This window comes from Trachymyrmex septentrionalis, unplaced genomic scaffold, assembly GCF_001594115.1.
Source record: "Trachymyrmex septentrionalis isolate Tsep2-gDNA-1 unplaced genomic scaffold, Tsep1.0 scaffold31, whole genome shotgun sequence".
NCBI lineage: Eukaryota > Metazoa > Arthropoda > Insecta > Hymenoptera > Formicidae > Trachymyrmex > Trachymyrmex septentrionalis.
Window position 1 is genome coordinate 1354831 of NW_017305474.1, and position 8326 is coordinate 1363156.

Sequence of the window (8326 nt, forward strand, 5' to 3'; positions counted from 1 at the left end):
ACACATAGACAAAAAGAGACGAAAAATTAAAATAATATATATAGCTACAATTAGCTGGTAATCAATCAGCTTTTGGGGACACAAAAATGTAGTTGATAATAACGAAATATTTTATACAATTCGTTCGTATGTTTAACCAAGAATTAAGAAAAAAATTTATGTGATTGTTGTACGTGAGAAAAACGGTTTTATTCAAGTATGTAAAAATTTATCTAAATATAAATCTGAAAATAATTTTCTTTGAACTATTAAAATAATTATGTAGGATACTAAAACTATTTGCTAGAATATTAAAACTTTTTATGACATTATTATTATTATTAACGTTTATAAGCGTTCTACATAATTATTTCATGGTCTAATAAAATTTTCAGCTCTGTATCTAGCAAAAATTTTTAGATACTTTAACACAAAACCGTTCTTTCTATATTTATATCCGATCATATTGTATAATTAATCATTCTATTACTTATGCTGCGCATTTATTTGCTACGTTAAAGTATACTTTATTAAATCTCCATACAAATATTCAAAATACAGTTCCTGATCTAATTTTTGTTTAAGATAAATCTAATGCAAATCGCCCGGGGAGTACGCTCACGCTGTTATCGTCTACGCTTTGCTTACGTGGCATGTCATCTTAAATCAGACCCTCGAGATAGTGTCCTTATTTACGATCTAGGAGGAAAAGAAAAAAGAAAATTTTTATTCGCTTCGTCCATCCTACTACAGGTTACAGAACTACATCTGTACCATGAGATTCGTCGCCTTGATGTCGGCGAGGTAATTTTTAGTTGTCCGTATTGCGGCTGACTTGCAAAACTCACCAAGATAACTAGATCCTATTTTAGCACACAACATAATGGAATCGTATAAACGGCAGTTAAACGTATTGTCGCGTAAGACCGCTATGTTCCGACGTAAGCCTGGTGGTACCTCCTCGCATGTAAAGTATGTGTCGCGAGCTAGTACAAGATAACGTATGTACATCCCTGCAGGGACATTAATAAAGTCCGTGATAAGGAATACGTAACACGGAGAGCGTTTAAATAAATGCCGCGCCATTTTCGAAGAGGCTATAAAATCTAATGTAACATACTTCCTATCGTCCAGACGATATGCACCGTAAAAACGATTACACTAAAAATTTAACTAGATACAGATCTGAAAATAATTTTATTAGATTATGTAGAACGCTCGAGTTGGTTGCCAGGACTGCGTTCAGAAACTTTATCCATGTATTATTTTATCCTTGTTATTCATCGAATTTTAAACAAGAATAAAATGATACATGAGTGCACCCAAGAAGTTCTCGAACGCAACCTACACAGTGAAAAATATTTTGTATTTGTGTTAGAGACGGTTCACTCAAGTCCTTTCTAAAATTCTGTGTTAAATTTTTATTTTTTTACCAAGAGTGTTGATTGAAGATAATGTAATATTTGAACATTTTGTGTAATGTTCAACATTGTTTAGTATTAAAATAACACAATGAATAAGTAAACGAATAATCTAAAAATAATATATTAATGTTTTAAACGTAAATTGTAAGATAAATGAATAATGTATTGATTTAATATATTATATAAATGTTAAATTTATTGAAATATGTTAAGTTAACATGTAAATGTGTTAATTTTAATGAAGGAATATGATTGCTTACAAATTGTATTAGTGTTACGCTTATGTTAAATTTTTACATAATATTTATGTTACTTTTTCTATTCATTTTCTGGTAAATTAATAAAAATTTAAGAGAATCGTTTAGAACATGCGAAATGTGTTATATTTAACAAAAATTTTTCTGTATAATTATTTGAATAATCCAATAAAGATTATTTTTAGATCTGTATATAATTGAAATTTAAGATATTTCAGCAAAATCGTTCTTTGCAAAAATCTATTTGCGCGATGTATACATAAAAGTCGATCGCTAAAAATTGGACAAAAATTCTCAAGTCTTTCGTAATGCCTGATTACAACGCGAATTCATTCGGAACGCGAGTCATCGTGGTATTATTATCTAGAAGAAAGGAAGATAATCGTTCGTTGATCGTTGAGGTGTAAACGAAGATATCTTTATCGTTTCTCTTACTTCATCGAGTTCAAACACTAAGTGCCCCGCAAGCTGGTTTCATTGAGCTCTTTTCGCTCCTTTACGGCGTAATGCAGTTTTCGCAGGGAAAAATTAATGTCAAGCGTACATGTTCTAGACCTGTTAGAAACCGCGGTCGCGTGGCACTTACGTTCATCTGGAACGTTACAACGTGTTCGGTACATCTAGGTCGTGTTATACGATTTCTTTCTAAATTACCCACGCATATAGGTTACATGCGATAAGTGCCCAGTACGTCGGATACACGCTCGTAAATCACTATAAACGTATACGATAACACGGACCAAGACGAAAGAAAAGCCAAGTCACTCGCTGAGAAATGGAAATACGTCGGACTATTAACAGCGGGAATCCTGAAATTAACAGACAACGTACATCCGCTTATCATCGATACGCATAACGCGAATATTTCATATCCGAGTATCCGAAATTAAATATTACTGCATTTATCACACATCGACGGACTAATTTGTTTACTTTATTCTATACAAATGACTGCACGTATCGTCGCACGAAATTCAATTTGACAAATATTATTGACATTGCAAAATTTCTTCATTATATATATAATCATATTATATCCGGTTACATAGTTCAAAACGTATTCCGCGATATGCGTTATTCCTGATAATAAGATCTTCCATATCTGTCATTAATCGATACGCGTGCATGTAGCGTTCATTAATGCATCGAAATTATTAACGGCAATGATGATGTATCGTGGATTTTCCATCGACGTGATTCATAGTAATTGGTTTACATGTAGCCCTCGTATAAAAGGTCGACTATTAAAAACGAATTAAAAATCGGTAATTCCATCGTATTTGCACATTCAGAAGCGCGAATTTCCTCGGATAGTACCTGCTCCCGAGAGACTCAATTTCTCGTTGCTCCAAAACCATCTTCCTCATCTCAATTTTTCCGCAAACCTAATTCCGTCGGATGCAGCTTCCTCGAGAAAACCAACCGTGATGGAACGACCGAAAATGTATGTTAGTCCGGACGAAGTGTATCGCGTATCGCACCGCTAACCGCTACGTGTTGTCACATCGGAAAGATCAAATAGTGGTACCGCGACGTGGATAGAAATGCTTGCGTCAAAGACACGTTCTTCCGGAAAATCACGATGTTGGCGCAGCTGTCAGGGCAAAACCGTGTGGCAGCGTTTAAATGTCAGGTTATCCTTAGCTCATAAGTTTGGCGATGGGTGACCATCAGAAACGATGGGGTTGCGACAAAATCGTGACACGCGTTAAAAAATTATGAACTGAATTGCACTCTAAATAAAATAGCGGTATCTATGTGATTCTCACTGCGTGTTGGTATTAATATTGACATCAATATAATGTAAAATTAACATCATGAATTTTTAAGTCTGCACCATATTGATGTTGATATTAATACCACAATAAAAATTCACAATAAAATGTAGAAATCGGGTACTAAATCCATATCAGAGATGTTAAATCCACACCGATATTTTTTAGAATCCATAAATATCAAAAGGAACGCTTTGTTTACTGAGAATCGAGATTGAAATCAGAATTAAGAAATAATTGAGATTAGAATTTAAATTATTTGTATTATATAATTAAAATTACAAAATCTAAACTGTACAAAAACTAAATTATCGAACATAAATAATTTTCGGTTCGCGCTAAAAGATTATGAAGCAAGTCACACACAAAAAAAAAGTAATGTTTTGTTTACTGAGATTAGAATGAGGATTAAAATTAGAATTGATTAGAATCGATGAGGAAACAATTAGGATTAAGAAATTATTTGAGTTGTAACTGAAATTATAAAATTTAAAGCTTAGAAATTAGATTATCAAACATGGATAATGAATTTATACAAACATTAGTTATTCTGCAAGTAAAATAATAGGCAACATTCCTCTGTGTTTTATATATTCACGTTTGATTTAAGAATGGGAAATGTTTCTCAACAGTAGCTTTGTGCTTGAAATGTGGCGAAGTCAAACTTTCCGAATTTCACTGTCGTTTATTTCGTGTAACGGAGTAAATATCTAGTTTCTCATGCAAAAAGAGTAAAGCGAGAAAATTGAAGATTCTGCGCAAAGTTACGAACTTTCGAAATATCTAGCATAATCCCAGAGGGTACCCGCACCTGTTATCGCGAACGAAAGTCCATGTGCTTCGAAATGCCGCTTCAAGACATTAGCGAAGGTTGGCTTGTTATACGGGGTGGTAACGTCGCACTCAAAAATTTCACAAACAATTATTGCGAAGTAATAACAAAAAAAAAATCTAAAAATTATGTTAGGTGTTTATTTTAGAAAAAAAAATCAGACATAAAAAGCTCATTGCGTCGTTCGAAACTTTTTAAAATTATGAATTTCCATTTTCATATTATGTTTCTCCGTGCAAAATAAATTCGGCAAATTTACAAAACCATATAGCAGGGAGTGCTTTAAATTTTCGTGAAAGTGCATGCTGCGTTCGGTAAACCGGAAAACTATGCGCTAGCACGATAAACAATAAATATCCGTGGGCTTTAATACTTGGCTACAAAACATCGGTGCGTCCACATTTTCTGTGAACTAAATTAAGAATATTTTTATAAATGCCCTCCCAATTGACTATTAATTCATTCGCATAAATTTCAACGTATCTTATGTAAGTGCATCCATTTTTGGAAATGTAATGTCGAATGAGAGTTTTAACGCGATTTAACAAAACACACAAATCGATAGCGCGGTTACTTCACTGTGAATCATTGAAAGCATTGTTTATTAATTACGCATGACTGTGTGAACGCAGATAACGCCAACTATTATATGTGTGGAAGACTCGAGTTTCAATGAAATTATAACAATACGAAGGAGAATACGTGAATTCAGAAATAATACAATGTGCGACGTGCATTATGATTTTAGTAACTCATTTAGTGTCAACGTACGAAATTGTACGTGATATATGTGATTCATTATATACGCGTTGCAATTATTATTTTAGCAAAATAAGCTTCTAATGTATGCACATTTATTTTCATTTCAAATATTAAACCATTGTGCGCGCGCGCGAGAACGTAATTTTTACGTTTATTCTTTATGATTCTAAATGTGAGCGTTACATTTGTAAATGATCTGAACAACCCTCGGAGTTCGTGTCTACTTTTTTTAGAGTTTGACGCTGAATCGTATGTCTTGCTCTTTGGAAATCCCAATGGAATGTCACATCACAAACAAAAAGGTCTTGCCAATACGACAGCTGATCTCTTCGATCCCTGCGGTTCCATCACCAATATTTCATCATAACGATCATAAAAACGAAGACTAGATGGACATGAAAAATAATAGCGTATAATATATCTATACTACATTGTAAATTTAAGTGTACAAAAAGTAACTTTGATATATGAAAGCCATAACGATGTAAGTCATTTGATTACAATTTTGAGAAAAAAGATTTTTTCAACATATTTTTACTTCAGACTGCACAATGTCGATAGGTTTAAAAAAAAATGACATCACTCTCGCTTTCAATCCTCTTTATGTGTGTGATTCATTTTCCGTGTAAAAATAACATCCTATACTATATACAAAACTAGATTTACATATATAAACGTGTAGTATAGTGTCATTTTTACGCGGAAACTAAATCACACACGTAGGGCAACTGTCCCTATTAATGTGTCTTTAAACCAACTTGCTCATTACTAAATTAATTATTAAATATTGTGGCTTTAATTTTGTCTGCTTGAAATTAATATTTTTCAACTATTTTGTTTTTTAATCTAAACAAATATTAATGCTTTGTAATGTTTTGAAAAAAATAAAGAAAACACTTTTATCCTTTTTAATGTGCCCCAATTTGTGCCTAACTGCATTGACTCATTCTAACTGTAGTTAAAACTAAAAACATTTAACAGATGTAAATTATTACTATAAGTACTTTAATAATTAAAAAATAGAATATTATTTTAGATATCATAATAATATTATTTTTATATCGTATACTATTATAATATAATTTATAACTTAATAAAAAGATACCCTTCCCTATTTATTTATGTTAAGTTTTTTTTATGAGATTTATTTAAATATAAAAACACATTAATAGGGATAGACACGGTAACAGGGACAGTCCTTACATTGAAATAATATCTTTTACACACTTGGATTTGCAGTGTACAAAAAAAATGAATTTGATCCAAAAAGATTTTGATAAAGTATTTAAAAATTCATTAGACACATAGATATTTGAAAATAATTTTGGTGAACCACATCAAAATAATTCTGTAGGAAAGCATGATGAGCAACGTTGCAAAAAGTTATAAGAAATTATTGTCAGATTTGTAGCTAAAATTTTTAGATACCTCTTTGAAAAATTGTTCCTTCCGTGCGCATATAATAATAATAATAATATACTGTATTACTACATAAGAATAAAATAAGACGTAACTCGTACAATTTCCTCTCTCGGAATAAAGAAGCTCTTTAAAATCTTTCGCGAATGAAAGCTCAATGAAACGTATTGTATACGGACGTAACGTAATTTGTCAAACATTCAATTTTCAAAGGCTAACGATACCCGGAAGATATCGTTGCAGCCGAGATCTGAGTCAGATGTTAAATTGAAGACTACGGGCTCGTTTGTACAATGCGAGTGCGTAGAACGGTCGATGAACCTTGTAATTTGGTAGATGGTGGTGGGGGAGGAGAACGAGACGTTACGGAATGATCCTCGTTTTGAAGGAATTTACGTTTAAGACGTTCCCGCGCGCGCGCGCGCGGGTCTCGCTCGTCCGCTCGGTTCGTTCTTTCGCTCCCGTTCTCTTTCTTAGGCAAACGGTATTCTCGACGATTGACTAAAAACTGATTTGCATTTAAATTACAGAACGCCTACCTATGCAGTTTCTCACGGTGAATGAGGGTTTTAATTTATCTGTACTCTCAATCCATTTCAAGATCCTCTCCTTTTACCTTTGAATATAATCTTATCATCGCAAGGTACCTGGGAATCCGCTCGGAATGCTCGTTTTAATATTCATGATTTATTGTCGGTGACTTCGTGGATTCGCAAGAAATGAATTCGAATGCGCACAGTTTGAACTTCGACCGGGGAACCGGCTAGTCTTAATGGATTTATAGCGGGGAACTCGCGACAAAAATTACGAGACCGAGAAAAAAAACCCGATCGTGCAGAGGATACGTGTGGAAATAAAATTCGGCTTCGGGATAAACTTTGAAAATCTTTAGCGCCACGTACTCCTCGCGAGATTACGCAAAATGCAATCGGAATCCTATTCGAATGACATTTGACGATTCCACAAGCAATTCGAAATCCAGGATACAGTAGGATCTTACTATACGAATGCTTCGAAGCGTGTAAATGACCAATTTAGAGGAAAGAAACTTTATTAATTGACCAGAATATGCGTCAAAGCTTTTGTAGCGTCACGGTGACCGTACCCCAATGCGTAATCAACTTATGTCGTGCGGAAAATACGTTATTGCGTAAAACACGCGACACCGGGAGACGAAGCAGGTGTGAACGTGGAATACATATACCTGCATATATCGCTGCATACTCGACGCACATACACACACACACACACTCGCGTAGGTTAGTTATTGCAGGTACACGCGAATACTGTCGGCCAGAACAATGGATGGAGCGGCCCGCGATATCCACACGCCATAGACTACGGGATGACGACAAAGAGCGGCTTTTCGGGTATAAAGGATACCTGGGAAGGGCCCTGGAGGATCGCGTACGTAAATCATCGTTATAGGAGGCTAACCGTGCAAAGACTTAAGCCTGACGAGATCTCACAATTAGAAAGCACGAACGTAGAATTTTGACGTCGGAAGTTGTTATGTCGCGCGGGATTAGTGTAATTTAGATGATACAATAATCATCCGTTATCGCGCGCGCGTACCTAACGAGAAGCCTACGCCAGATGCTGCTGTAGATATTTCTAAGGAGATATACTATGCGTCATTACGCAACATTACGTCCTGTAAATATCGTATCATTTATTTATCCCCCCGGCGATCTATTAATTTTGCTCAATTTAGTAAGATTACTATCTTAACGTCTCGCCTGAATCAGAACAAAGCGGAATGCCGTTTTACAAAGAGTTCAGTTTCGATTCTACGGTCATCGTCACATCACACGTAACGTAATCGACTTTTTGCGAATGCAAAAAATTACGTAGAGAGTAGAACTATATAAAAAAAAA

General features: G+C 34.4%; 1 protein-coding gene across 3 annotated transcripts in view; it reads right to left on the reverse strand.

Moving 5' to 3' along the window:
- LOC108749694 (tyrosine-protein phosphatase 99A) overlaps positions 1 to 8326 on the reverse strand; it is a 214377-nt gene that overhangs the window by 184087 nt on the left and 21964 nt on the right. The gene's annotated exons all lie outside the window — the stretch shown is intronic.